The 15,157-nt window shown below is 39.2% G+C and overlaps 2 protein-coding genes across 3 annotated transcripts in view; both read left to right on the plus strand.

Moving 5' to 3' along the window:
• Nucleotides 1-9,190: 9,190 nt before the first annotated feature.
• Nucleotides 9,191-15,157, plus strand: part of LOC134842872 (acetyl-CoA acetyltransferase, mitochondrial-like) — a 134,164-nt gene continuing 128,197 nt past the window's right edge. The window contains exon 1 of one of the 2 annotated variants that reach the window (XM_063859377.1): nucleotides 9,191-9,217. The gene's annotated coding sequence lies outside the window, so the exon portion shown is untranslated. The remainder of the gene's footprint in view (nucleotides 9,218-15,157) is intronic. The other variant, XM_063859376.1, reaches the window with a different exon arrangement.
• Nucleotides 13,706-15,157, plus strand: part of LOC134842871 (ATP-binding cassette sub-family F member 1-like) — a 362,252-nt gene continuing 360,800 nt past the window's right edge. Inside the window, exon 1 of the mRNA XM_063859375.1 lies at nucleotides 13,706-13,720. The gene's annotated coding sequence lies outside the window, so the exon portion shown is untranslated. The remainder of the gene's footprint in view (nucleotides 13,721-15,157) is intronic.

Genomic DNA, 15,157 nt, shown 5'->3' on the forward strand with positions numbered 1-15,157 from the left:
CACATCAAAGATATTTTTTACTCCTTACAAGTTTTCAAGAACATCCCGATTTACATCAAAGATATGTTTCCCTCCGAGAAAATTTTCAAAAAATATGAAAACAAGCATATCCTCAATTTTTCAATATACAACCTTTTCATCGTATAACTCACTCTACAAACATCAGTTTTGACAGTTGTTGGTTGAAAGTTTTCTTTGAAATGTCTGAAAATGCGCCTATAAAAATCAACTCTCCGTCAACTTTTTCGGGTTCGAGTCCATGAGGCAGAACTGTCCTTGAGCCTTATTGCGTTACTGAACACAATATAACAACTCTAACACAATCAAAACTTAACAACTCGGCAGCCCGAAAATTTAAATTTGTATTCATAAACCAATTATAACAAAAACCATATTGTCACTCGAAAATTTACTCAGACTGTTCCCCTCCCATAATTATTGCAGGTTTGCGAAATCATAATCTTTGATTTAAATAATTTAATTTGATTCTCTTCGATTTTTGGTTTTTCTGTAGTTTTCTCAAATAGAAGTTGAGGGTTGAAAAAGACATCAAAAAGAAACAAATTGAGAATTCATTGCTTCGAAAAACACCATTAAATGGTTTTTGCCTGAATACTTCGTTCATTCGTGGGACACAAACACTCAAAGGGAAAACATGGGGTCTCTCGACAAGTATAGATGATTGGAATTTTCTCAAAATTATTTGTTTCTGCATTTAGAAGACAAAAACTGAAGATTTCTGTATTTAATTTTGAAGTTTTTTGGCCTACAAAAAAATTAAGGAAAAATCCGCGACTAAATTTTTCTCTCTGCTCCATGGTAAACGCAGATCAATCAATTAACTGGGTTAAACATCAGTTTGTTTTGAGTAAGTTAATTTTTTTGCACCCCGTTTTACATTAAAACCTTTTTTACTCCTTATGTTTTCTCGTTGATATGCCTAAGTTTTTTCAGAGTCTGGCAATGGGGCCTCTCCTCAATATCTTTTATAATAGTTTTATTTGTAAATTTTTCACTGCTAAAATTAATATCTGCTGCTTTAACAAATTTGATTAGATAATACCGCTCAACAGGCCCAGCTAAATTCTAAAATGTATGCCATTAAAAAACTGCAAAAAAGAGATCCTTTGTGTGGTCTAGTTAAAAAAGTTTCAGTCAACCTAAAGGCCTTAATGAAAACTTTATTACTTTTTTAAAATTAATCGAATCTTAATATTCTGAAAGTTTTTTTCTGACAACTATAATCAACAAACTCCAATGAATTTCAAAGCGATTCAAATGGCCTGCAAGGAAAAAAGCATTATAAAAGAAGTTAATGCCCTGTTCAATGTGTCAAAGTGTAAAAGATTCTAGAAAATTGAGATTCTCATTGCAACCAAGATAATTAAGGGAAGTCGATGATGCGATTCAGATAGTTCAACAAATTATATGCACGACAGGCAGTGATACCAACGAAGTCCTGATGTTGATTGATCACTGTACGAAGCAGGCAAAAGCAGTTTTGTGCTTAGAAACCACAACTGAAGAATTACATGATCTCCTATTTAGCAGCTGGTTGACAGACATAGATGTCCAAGGACGCTCCAGTCAGACAAAAGTACCGCCTTTGTCGGCGAGTTGACTAAAGAGCTGGCGAGTCGTTATCAAGTACCACAATCTCACTCAACAACATACCACCCACAGACGAATGGTTTAGTCGAGCGCACGAACTTGTCTCTAGTCTCAGTGCTTAGGATGTACTGCCCTCGATACTTGATGAATTGGGGCCGATATCTACCACAGGTAATGAGGCTAAATATAGCCCACAACTTTCTCAACACAGCAATAGTCCACACAAGATGCTGACAGGGCGGGAAACATCTTATCCATTAAAAGTTTTGTATAAAGTGTATGAAGGCAAAAAACATCGCCACAGGTGGGTTTGAGAGACCTGATAAGACGTGAGCAGGAGCTCAACGACATGTACAGGCAAAATCTCCCATATCCAGCAAGCGCAAGCAAACAAGAGGAAGAAGTTCGAAAAAAGGACGGCTGGAGCCATTACATACTCGGTAGGAGACACCAGTATGGACAGTTTTATAGGCTCACCACAATCTGAGCCGCGCACTTCAAAAATATCAAAAGTCATAAACATCATCAGTGGACTGGTGCATTCCAGAACACATGCAAAATGGTGATTATTTTTTGATTGACACTGCCTGTGAAGTCAATGAAAAGTGCAATGACAGGACTGAAATTCCTGAAGAGGGGACCATTTGGCATTTGAACTTTGTCACCAATGCGGTGATCCAGTGATGGAACGTTGTCATACAATGAAAAGGGTTGAAGCGTATCAGAACTTGTCGAATCTCCTGGGAAAACCGAACCAGGCGTATTTTTTGGGAGCCAGATGCGACAGAGCAGATGGGGAATTTCCTCCAAGAAAGTAATCCTTACGAAGATGGCGTTGTTTTAATTTGGATAGACTTAAAAAACAGGTTAAGAAAAAGTGGCTCTAGAAAAGAAAAGAGCATCACGTAAAGTGTGAATTGCGGATGATCTTGATCAAGGCAACGAATGGATCGAGGTTCAATCAAAGATACAAACGAATTTTATGATCAGCTACAGCAATCACACGCATAAGAGTTCACCAAAATGCGTGCCTTGGAATGGCAAAATGAGGTGACAACGGACCACCGAGGGACTATGGCGACAACTCAAGAAGTTGATCGCGAAAGCATGAATTACCTCAAGAAGAAAAATATGATCGTTCCTGGTCTGGTCAGGAAGGACTCTCATTCCTTCCAGCGTCAAGCCTCAATTTAATAACAGATGGTTGTTTGAAGGTAAGTCGATAGATTTTTCTGTCGCGGAGTGGGGACTTGACTTAACCCACACATCAAACATTTTCAAAAGAAGGAAAATGCCATAGAAACAGGAAATTTATAGTCAGAAGCAGATGAATGCCATAGAAAATCAGATATAGGAAGAGAGAAGAAGTCATATTCAATTTTAACTCATGAGTAGTCAGGCAATAAAGTTGTCACCAACAGCGATTTATATTGTCAGAAAGGACCATATAAGCTGTAATTGCCGAAAGGACCATATAAGCTGAGTTTTGAAGCTGTAATAGCCTCAGACTTTAAGAGAGAGTAAAATCACACAGAAACGCTAAAGACGCAAAGATCAGGTAGACGGCTTTGTTATTTTGTATCAATACAGTAATAAGTTTTTCTTATAGAATAAATGGTATATCCGCTCTTCGATCTTTTCCAAAACTTTAGATTTCTCAATTTTTTAATCACTTATAAAAAAAATACTATTATAAACAGTCTAGAACTGCTATTTTGTGCACTTTTTTCAAATATGAACAGTGAAAGAAGGCTACTTAAGTACGGTTATTAAGTTGCAACATTCATTTTAGATTCTGGTTGATTTTTTCAGTCAACCCTTAAAATAAAATCTTGATACTCGATTATCAAAACAATCATCCAACTGAAAAAATGACCAACTTTGATTCAAAAGGATAGGTAATGTACGTCCTGTTGTATATGAAACCTAAGTCCTGCTAACGGAGAGAGACTTTGCTCCGGAGGACCCAGAAGTAGCAACTTTAAAAGTAGCCTTGTCCAGTACTTTTGGACATTACAACCATGTGGACCGTCTGGCTGAAAATCCTGCTAGACGAGCGATACGCCTCAGAAGAAGGTTGCATTCAAAAACAACTTGATGCTGCAGGGCCTTCCAGAGCCGAGGTGACTACAACTACCAAGGGGAGGGGCAGATTGACATCGTGATTGTAGCTCCTTGATGCGGACAAGTCCAGTACCCACGTTGTGTTATCAGTATTACAAGAATGAACGAGATTGAACTTGGATGAAGTTAACTTATATGCATGACAGACAGTGATACCAACGAAATCCTGATGTTGATTAATCACTGTACGAAACAGGCAAAAGCAGTTTTGTGCTTAGAAACCACAACTGAAGAATTACGTGATTTCTTATTTAGCAGCTGGTTGACAGTAATGGATGTCCAAGGACGTTCCAGTCAGACAACAGTACCGCCTTTGTCGGCGTGTTGACTAAAGAGCTGGCGAGTCGTTCTCAAGTACCACAATCTCACTCAACAACATACCAACCACATACGAATAGTTTAGTCGAGCGCACGAACTTGTAACTGGTCTCAGTGTTTAGGATGTACTGCTCTCGATACTTGATGGATTGGGACCGATATCTATCACAGGTAATAAGGCTAATTATACCCCACAACTTTCTCAGCACAGCAATAGTCCACACGGGATGCTGACAGGGCGGGAAACGTCTTATCCATTAAAAGTTTTGTATAAAGTGTATGAAGGCAAAAAAACATCGCCACAGGTGGGTTTGAGAGACCTGATAAGATGTGAGCAGGAGCTCAACAAAATGTACAGGCAAAATCTCCAATATCCAGCAAGCGCAAGCAAACAAGAGGAAGAAGTTCGACAAAAGGACGGCTGGAGCCATTACATACTCGGTAGGAGACACCAGTATGGACAATTTTATAGGCTCTACACAGGCTTAGCCGCGCACTTTAAAAACATCAAAAGTCATAAGCATCATCAGTGGATTAGTGCAATCCAGAACACATGCAAAATGGTGATTATTTATTAATTGACACTGCCTGTGAAGTCAATGAAAAAAGCAAAGACAGGACTGAAATTCCTGAAGAGGTGACCATTTGGCATTTTAACTTTGACACCATTGCGGTGATCCAGTGAGGAACGTTGTCATACAGTGATTTCCCGAGTTAGACCTACTAAAATCTTCAAGGCAATCACGTTTCCAAAAAACTATCTGGATTTCAATCCACACAAATCATTGACAAACTCTTGTTAAATTTCGACTTAGTGTCGCGAATATCCGGGTTTAGACCTGTTTTGTTTTAGTCTGGTTTGTTATAAAAAGCAAGTTACCAGTGCAGTCGCTGGTTCCTAGCCTGACTTTTAATAACCTAATACCTTTCACTGTTTACTTTTCTTTTGTTTACTTAAGTTTTGACAAAAATAGTACCCTTCCGGATTGGCAAAATTAGGACCCCTCCGGATTGGCAAAATCGGGAACGCTCCGGGTTGACAAAAATAAGACCCCTCCGGATTGGCAAAAACAGGAACCTTCCGGATTGTTAAAATTAGGACCCCTCCGGATTGGCAAAACTAGGACCATCCGGATGGGCAAAAGCAGGACGCTTCCGGATTGGCAAAAATAGGACCCTTCCGGATTGGCAAAAACAGGACCCCTCCTGATTGCCAAAATTAGGACCCTCCCGGATTGGCAAAAACAGGACCCCTCCGGATTGGCAAAAACAGGACCCCTCCGGATTGGCAAAATCGGGACCCCTCCGGATTGACAAAATTTGGACCCTTCCGGATTGGGACTCCTCTGGGTTTGTAAAAAACGCTTTTCCGGGATTTTTAAAATTTTCACCCGATACCCTTCCTGATACGTTTTCCGATGCTATTTTGCTGTAGGAACTAACTAGGAAGGGTGTATTTTCTGTCCCTAGACTCTTCCGGATTGAAGCTAAGCTGCTTATTTGACAATTCTCCCAAACTGTGAAGGGTCTTATAACTAGCCCAGTTTCGACTCGATTTTGGTTTTCTGGGTTCCTTAGCCCTACTTTTTTGTTCAAAACAGCGTACAATTGCCTTATTCAACCGTTACTACCCTTTGGTAGGGGTACAAGGGCTTTCCAAAAAACTTTTACAAAACGTGAAGGGTCTGCCTTCACTAATTGGTAATATTGCTAAAAACAATCTTAAAAAATTTTTACGCATTTTTTTTCAGATAATTGAAGGCTCTATAACTAAGCTCACCTATTTTCAGATCTAATAAAACCAAGATAAACTGGATTTGTCCAGTAGTTCCAAAGTGATTAACCAAAACGTCTTTTGTCTCAAGTCGAAAAAATTTCTCTCTTATAGGTTCCGCCAACTTTTTTCGCAATTCTTATTTTTTCGACCTAAAATTTATTGATCCGAACTTAAAAGGCCTATACTCTTCTAGCTCAATGCAAAAAGTCCAATCTGAAACGTTCCAGCTGAAAAAATTTGCCAAAAACAATGCTATTTAGACCCTTCCGGATTATTGAATCCACTAAACCAAACACGTTAAGTTCGATTTCTCTGTAACCCGGGAGGATATTGGCAAACGGATTTTAAAACCTGTCGATTCACTAGTGAACGTTGTTTGAACAACAATTTTTACTGTCCTAACTCAAAATTTCAAAAAAATTTCTTATTTTGTAGCGTTTCGTTTTTTCAAAATTCAAGAAATTTTGGTTTTTTGTATCCAATTAGTTCCAACAACATCTGAACTAAACTAAACTGGTTCTACCTATTAAACTAGTACAGTTACGATGTAACTCATAAATTTGGGCTTTTTTCAGTTTCAAAAAATATCGATATTGCAAAAATGGCGATTCGTGGGGGGTCAAAATTACGCTATTTTGACCCTATAAACCGGTCTGCTTAATATGTTTTTTTTTTACTGAAAAACGGTATAGGAGTATTATTAAGGCTGTATAAATGGTAATATTAGTAATTTTATACCCTTCCCGGTTTGTTGACAAGCCGAATTAAGGTGCTTAACTCGGAAATTCGCAATTCGTTGAAGTGTCACTACAGTGCAGTCACTGTTGAGCCCCCAACATATCAATATCCTACATTTTGTACCAAAAGGGATACAAAACTTGTTAACGATACCCAACAGTCTATTGTTGTGTTCCTTGAGCCCTTTCTTGTCGCTCCTTGCACTGCTTGCCGGATCAGTCTTCTTCTCTAATCCCGAGACCCTTCCGGATTGAGCGCAAATTAGCATTAAAATGTATAAATACTCAAAAAACCCTACAGTACAAGCACCACAAACGAGCCACAAATTTGATCTTAACGATCCTGACTGATAGAAAGGCCTGAAAAAACAATATATCTAACAACAACAAACGGGAGGGTCGGATCACATCTCGTCTGTGGGATGATTTCTACTGATTTTATACTTTTTTACTGTTTTTGGTTTTTCGGTTATTTTTTTGTTTTTTGTTTTTTCTTAGGTACTATACTACTTTTTGTTTAGTTTCCTGTATATCTTTAAATTTTTTTGGTCACAAACCTCTCAGGGAACGAGGGGACGGCCAATCCCCCCACCCTTCCTGGTACGTGAATTTTTGATCTTAACTAGGTTAAAAAGCTAAAGCTATTCACGGGAATCCGGAAGGCTTCCGCGTTCCGAACTACCCTTCCCCTCGGTGGTTGGGGCTTTGTTTTGAGCATCCGCTCGGCGCGGAGTGCTCGTTAACGGCTTTGCCGGTCATGATGCCAAAAAGAATAACACCCAGAGCGCCATAATAACATCTATGTAACATTCGCCCGATATTACATATCGACGGAAAATAAAGCTAAGTTCTAAAATGAATGGCCAGCGTCTAAACTAAGCTCTACATGCTTTTCACCGTCTCTACCAAAGCCAGTTCTTTTAGTGGTCTTTCTACCATCGGGTCGACAAAAACGTTACTGCTTTCGGCTTCGGTCAAAACACTCAAATTAACTTGTTTACATGCAAAATTAGTGAGCTCATGGCTGGGTCTCAGTATCCCCAGACCACGAGGTCACTCCTCAAAACAAGGCTACTACTTATTTATTATGTTACTAGGATTTTTGTTCAGTAGATAAAAATCATCATCTCCATCGAAGATGGATTAACCCTTTCCCTCAACTCCTAGCTCCGAATAATCTGAAAACGAAGTTGGTTGTTATTAATTCAAATCAGGACATCTCCAGGAAGCCTAAAGGTTGTTAAAATAATGTTTAAGTTATCTCCCGAGACCCTTCTGGATTCTGAAATCCGGATAAATAACTTCTTTATTCTTTCCGGAAGGCTGGACACGTCGTCCCAGCACCCTTCCTGGTTCTCGTGAATTGCTTTGTAACCATTGTAACTGCACAATCGTTACAACTCGGAATGGTTTCTGACAATCCTATTCTTTCTTCAATCTCGATCAGTTTTACACGATTTCCGTTGTTGTTGTTTTCACTGAGAATTCTTTCGTTCTGTTTTAGCAGTTTCGGTTGGTGCGAAATATAAAAAGGTTACGTCTCGTTCACGTCCCAATCGAAATTTTAAAAAGTAACAGGTCAGTCAAAACTAACCCCTCCCGATTCGTCTTATCGTTCAATTAGCGTCACTAATCCATAAAAACCATCAATTCTCTCGGTCAGATGTTCCGATAAAAATTCGAATACGAAATTGCATTTTGTCCGTTCTGGTCGAACGTCACAAGTCTTATCGTCACTCGGGAACGGTAGTAAAATTCTCCCGATAACCTTCCGAAATCTCGGTTTCGCTCCAGAACGATTGTAGTGGCACAATCGTTACAATTCGGAATGTTCTTCTAACAATAATATCGATCGTAATTCCAATTCGAATCGTAGGTCTGTTTTCTACTAGCGAAAATTGTTGTTCTGTTGATTTTCGTGCTGTTTTCGTATTCGCGAAAAAAACTGATCACGTGTCTTTACAATCGAATTTATGAAATTTCACATATCAGTTAAAACCGACCTCTCCTACTTCGATCAGTTTATCAAATAAGACCGTTAATCTGCCAATTCTCCCACTAAACTGTTCCAACAAAATTTCGATTTCGTCATGCATTTTGACCGCCATTCTGGTCGAATGTCACAGTCGTTATGTACTTCCCTGGCAAATGTTACATCGTTAAAGCCTAAAAACAACTACCAAAGTACGCCAGTTCTAGAAAAAATTAGAAACGCCCTTAGGTGCCGGATCGTTGTTGAATTACGAGCTCTCCAGATACCCTAAACAAAGGAACGCCGTTTAAACAGGATTGCGAATGTATTATTTGTAATGATTTCTTATAGACAAGTGTGCTCTTTGATCCTATTCAATGGATCCACTCAAAACGCACCTCATTCTTTCGTAACTGGACAAAATGAGCTCAATTAAAAATAATCAGGCGCTCAAGACAGCCACATCTAGAAATAACTTCAGCAATATAATTAATCCAGATTTTATACGTCAGTAACTCAAGAAATAATAAAAGTTTTCATCAAAAATCAAGTTTTGTAGCTTTAATTCAAATCGTTCACTATTGCTGCACAATGGTCACTTGTTTTTCCATAACTTCTAAGAAGCTTGCCTGAAGTGTTAGTAACACTATACTAATTGTTGTGATAAACTTATTAAATAGTTTCATGTGATATGATACGCTCATAATGGTACGCTTGTAAGAAGAAGGCCCGGTACGGGATTTTAGAGACAAGTTCGTCAAGCCGCGAACATCCCCGCCGGAACCTCCACCCGTGAAAAACCAGGTTGTAATCGCTTTCATTTTTTTAATGTGTTTTTTTAAATCTATTTCTCTACAATCCATTTAACAATCTAATCTTTCTCTTGTTTTGTCTCTTTTGTACCCTGTTTAGTGAATGTCCGTGCCGAAGTTGAGCAGAAAATTGGTAATAGGAACCTCAAGGACAAAGTACCGCAGCCCCAAAGATGTCGGAGCCACAGTTCAGTCGTACAGAGGTGCAAAACTAGCCGACCTTGCCGCTACTGTCTCGCGCTACCCCTCGCAGAAACTGAACTGTGTTACTATAGTAGCAGGCTCTAATGATAACTCATCTACGGTTTCAGACTTTGCTTATGATTGGAGATTTTTAATAAATTTGATAATTCATAAGTTTAACTCAAATGTGCTTACTATCCCCAATACCATCCTCTCTGCAACTAATCACTTCATAAACAGAAAACTTGGTGCTTTAAATAACTCTTTGTTTTGCCCTATTAATACATTTTACCATTCAAGAATTCGAATCATTTTTCCTAATCTAAACGTAAATTTCAGTGCTAATATGTTTTGTGAAGATGGTATTCATTTTTTTTATGGCAATAAAAATTTCAGTTTTTTGCTCGCTCAGCTAACTTGTATATAATCACCATAAAATTACCCTCCTCGCTGCCAAATGATGGCCGATCAAACGCACTGCCATATTTGCAAACGCCACCTCCGAAAAGGAGGCATATGGTGTGTCATTTGCAAAGCATACATCCATGTCTCATGTAGCGGGCTACAGAGCAGCAAATTTTATTACGATGGCTTTCCTGCATAAAATGCACTCCGGAGAAATTTGCAAAAGGGCCTAATTCCACAAATAGACCAACAAGCCAACAAGCACAGCCCCCATCACAACTCAAAAGGAAACATTACCGGCAACACCCGAAACAGACGTACTGCCCAACGCAACACAATCTGATTCACCGCCCCAGCAATCACTACAGCCCCCTTCGACCCCTGAAACCTTATCGACCAAGAACTTGAAATTAAAATAAATGAAATATACAAAAATGTCGTTAACTGGAAACCGCGCTTCATAGTTCTAAGCAAGAACAAGCCCGGGTTCCAATTCATAGAATTACTGAACCAGCAGCTGTTGTCATTGGTAGAAGAAACACCAAATTCTAACGTTTCAATGAAAACTGCAATGATTATCCCACATCTGCTGCTCCCCAAAACTAAATCAGAAACAAACGGATCAAACTCCAAAACACTGAGCCGCCGCTTAATTTTATGGAAGCAAGGCCTATTAGACGAACTTTTCACTGAAACGAAAGCTCTCCAAATTAGACATCCAAAACAGAAGAAGTCCGAAGTAAACGAGGAAGCTAAGCAATTTGATAAACTAATGAGTACAGGCAAATTATCTGCCGCCATTGCTGCCTTTCAGACAAGAAAACAAAAGGAGTACTTCCCTTAAACGAAATCCTTGAAGGAAAAACAGTCCTCAATATCCTGAAAGAAAGAAAAACACTCAGCCAAAACAGCGAACACTAACTATATAATTGAATTAAATGAAGACACAATGCCATACCACCCCTCTTTATTCGAACAAATAAACGCCAAGACGGTTCGAAAATCAACCCTGAAAACGCACGGAAGCCATGGTTCCTCATATCTAGATGCGTGCGAATGGAGAAGGATATTAACTCACTTCAACCAGACATCCATTGAGCTTTGCAAAACAATAGCTAAACTATCCTATACAATAGCAAGTAAAGTTGTCTCCCATGAAAACTTAACAGCTTACATTCGTGTCGCCTGATACGTCTGGACAAAAATCCAGGGGTACAGCCCATTGGTATAGGCGAGGTTATGAGAAGAATAATTGGCAAAATAATCACCCAATGTATAAAATCAGACCTTAGAAATCTCAAAAAAAAAAATTTCCAACTCTGCTTAGGCCAGAAGTGTGGAATCGAATATGCTAACCACAGCTTGAGGAAGGAGTTTGAGAAACCGGAAACGGAAGCCATATTACTTATGGATGCAGAAAACGCCTTCAACTCGCTCAATAGAGAACTTGCTCTGAAAAATGTAGAGGTCCTTTATCCGGCACTACATCATGCGCTGGCCAACTCATATAATTATCCCTCAAATTTATATGTCAATAACACGGTTTTGGCATCTACCGAAGGCACAACGCAAAGTGATCCCCTCGCAATGGCTATGTACGGAATTGGAATAATCCCACTGATTGAGCTCCTGCAAAAGCCAAATGTCACCCAAAATGGTACGCAGATGATCGAAGCGATGCAGGTGACCTTAAGAGTCTCCGCACAATACTGGACAACCTAGATGTGCACGGAAAGGCTTTCGGGTACAATGTGAAGCCCACCAAATGTCAACTCATAGTAAAGGAAAACTGTCGTGAAAGCGCCATAAAAGTGTTCGAAGGCACAAATTTTACTATGGTAGACAGTTTTAGAGTCCTTGGATCGGTCATAGGAACACCATCAGCATGCGATAAGTACATCGAAAGCAAAATTGAAAAGACAGCTACCCTAACTGAAAAGCTTTCCAAAATAGCTATAACATCACTACAAAATGCGTACTCCTGCTACACAAAAGGAGTTCAAAATAAATTAAGCTTTCTAACCAGAACAACTCCGGAAGCATTTAAGAAATTGGATGAAATTGAGAAAAACCTAAGACAGCAGCTAATTCCTAGTATTACCGATAAAGATCGCAACCTTTTTGCACTACCACTAAGAATGGGAGGATTAGGCCTCCTAAGTAACACGGACTTTTCCAAAAACTATGAGTGGTCACGAGCCATTTGTGATCTGTTAGAAAACAGTGATACAAAAATAGCTGAAACAGAACAAACTCTGATAAATAGAAACATCAAAACTGAGAAACAGAAATTCACACTCACAAAAAAGGCTAAAATTATGGAAAATTGCTCATCAGAGAGAAAACTAACAATAAATTTCGCGTCACAGAAAGGAGCATCGAATTGGCTAAGCGTGCTCCCCCTAAAAAAATACAATTTCCCTCTCAACAAATTAGAGTTTAAAGATGGATTACATCTGAGATATGGATGGGAACCACCAAAAATCCCACATACATGCCCGTGTGGACAACTGTTCACACTGACCCACTCCATACAATGTCCCAAAGTTGGATACACTCATCTAAGACATAATGAAATTCGCGATACCTTTGCGACACTTCTGGACGAAGTATGCCATGATAATGAAATAGAGCCGAAATTTCAATCGTTGGAAGGCGAAAGCTTTCACAACAAAACAACCACTACTGAAGATGGCGCTCGACCTGACATCAAGGCAAATGGACTCTGGGGAGGCCGATTCAGCCGAATCTTTTTCGATGTAAAAATTTTCAACCCCAATGCTAAATCCTGCCCCAAAACTATATCTGACGCCTACAAATATCATGAGAGTGTCAAAACATTAAAATACCAACAAAGAATTCTGGACGTGGAACACAGCAGCTCTGTTCCACTAATTTTTGCGTGTACCAGAGGAGCAGCACCAGACTCTACAAAAACCGTCCAGAAACTAGCAGAGAAACTAAGCGAAAAACGGAACGAATCATACTCGGACACAATTAACTATATAAGAACAAAAATAAGTTTTGCACTTCTAAGGAGTGCAATCCTCTGCTTTAGGGGGTGCAAAAAACTTAAAAATACATCCAACATAGACAATTCTATCTGTGCTGTAATCGAGGAGGGTAGATTTTAATTGACAATTCTCTTGATGCATTAAAATAGACTTGATTTATTCATAAAATTTTGTCGATGTATTTATATAGCGTTGGTATGGCCATATCCAACCTGTGCACGTACCGTCGCATGACGGAAGGGCCCATTTTAATTGACCCTCCCATTTTCTGGTATCAAGAAGAAAAAACTCTACTCAATCATTGTTTAGATTTACCAATTGCTATGGCAATTGCGCTCAACATCGAATTTTGGTTTTGTTTCCTGTAATGTTAAAATTGGCTGTTCCGAATGAATGAATGATCAGTATATCGATATAATTTAGAGCTTGGAATGATGTTGAAATTATAAATTTGACTCCTTCTCGTTGGCAGTTCATTTGTTGTTCCTAACCTAATTTTTGTCTTTCTTCTTGCTCTATGGCGGGACTGTGGATTTTATATAGTACCTTCTTGATATTGTCAAGGAGGTTGGCCTATTTTTGGTCAACATGTGAGTTGGTTGAAGTGTGATACATCTTGTATACAGAAAAAGCAGATGCACTCAAAATCTGAGACTGTTATGAGTAGCACACTTTAAAGGCATGGTCACTTGTTTTTCCATAACTTCTAAGAAGCATGCCTGAGGTGTTGGGAACACCAGACTATTTGTTGTGATAAACTTATTAAACAGATTCATTTGATATGATACGATCATGATGGTACGCTTGTAAGAAGAAGGCCCGGTACGGGATTTTAGAGACTAGCTCGTCAAGCCGCGATACACCCCCTCTACCCGGACATCCCCGCCGGAACCTCCACCCGTAAAAAACCAGGTTGTAATCGCTTTCATTTTTTTATGTGTTTTTAAATCTATTTCTCTACAATCCATTTAACAATCTGTTCTTTCTCTTGTTTTGTCTCTTTTGTACCCTGTTTAGTGAATGTCCGTGCCAAAGTACAGGCCGAAGTGGCTACCCAAGTGGAGCAGGAAATTGGTAATAGGAACCTCAAGGACAAAGTACTGCAGCCCCAAAGATGTCGGAGCCACAGTTCACTCGTACAGAGGTGCAAAACTAGCCGATCTTGCCGCTACTGTCTCGCGCTACCCCTCGCAGAAACTGAACTGTGTTACTATAGTAGCAGTCTTTAATGATAACTCATCTACGGTTTCAGACTTTGCTAATGATTGGAGATTTTTAAAAAATTTGATAATTCATAAGTTTAACCCAAATGGGCTTATTATCCCCAAAACCATCCTCTCTGCAAATAATCACTTCATAAACAGAAAACTTGGTGCTTTAAATACCTCTTTGTTTCGCGTTATTAAAACATTTTACCATTCAAGAATTCGAATCATTTCCCCTAATCTTAACGTAAATTTTAGTGCTAATATGTTTTGTAAAGATGGTTTTCATTTTCTTTTTATGGCAATAAAATTTTCAGTTTATTTCTCGCTCAGCTAACTTGTATATATTCACCATAAATTTACCCTCCTCGCTGCCAAATGATGGCCGATCAAACGCACTGCCATATTTGCAAACGCCACCTCCGAAAAGGAGGCATATGGTGTGTCATTTGCAAAGGATACATCTATGTCTCATGTAGCGGGCTACAGAGCAGCAAATTTTATTACGATGGGTTCTCCTGCATAAAATGCACTCCCGAGAACTTTGCAAAAAGGCCTAATTCCACAAACAGACCAACAAGCACAGCCCCCATCACAACTCAAAAAGAAACATCACCGGCAACATCTGAAACAAACGTACTGCCCAACGCAACACAATCTGAATCATCGCCCCCAACATTCACTACAGCCCCCTTCCGCCCCTGGAAACTTATCGACCAAGAGATTGAAATTAAAATAAATGAAATTTACAAAAATGTCGTTAACTGGAAACCGCGCTTCATAGTTCTAAGCCAGAACAAGCCCGGGTTCCAATTCGTACTGAACCAGCAGCTGTTGTCATTGGTAGAAGAAACACCAAGTTCTAACGTTTCAATGAAAACTGCAATGATTATCCCACATCTGCTGCTCCCCAAAACTAAATCAGAAACATACGGATCAAATTCCAAAACACTGAGCCGCCGCTTAATTTTATGGAAGCAAGGCCTATTAGACGAACTT

The sequence above is a fragment of the Symsagittifera roscoffensis genome, chromosome 3 (genome assembly GCF_963678635.1).
Source record: "Symsagittifera roscoffensis chromosome 3, txSymRosc1.1, whole genome shotgun sequence".
Classification (NCBI taxonomy): domain Eukaryota; kingdom Metazoa; phylum Xenacoelomorpha; order Acoela; family Convolutidae; genus Symsagittifera; species Symsagittifera roscoffensis.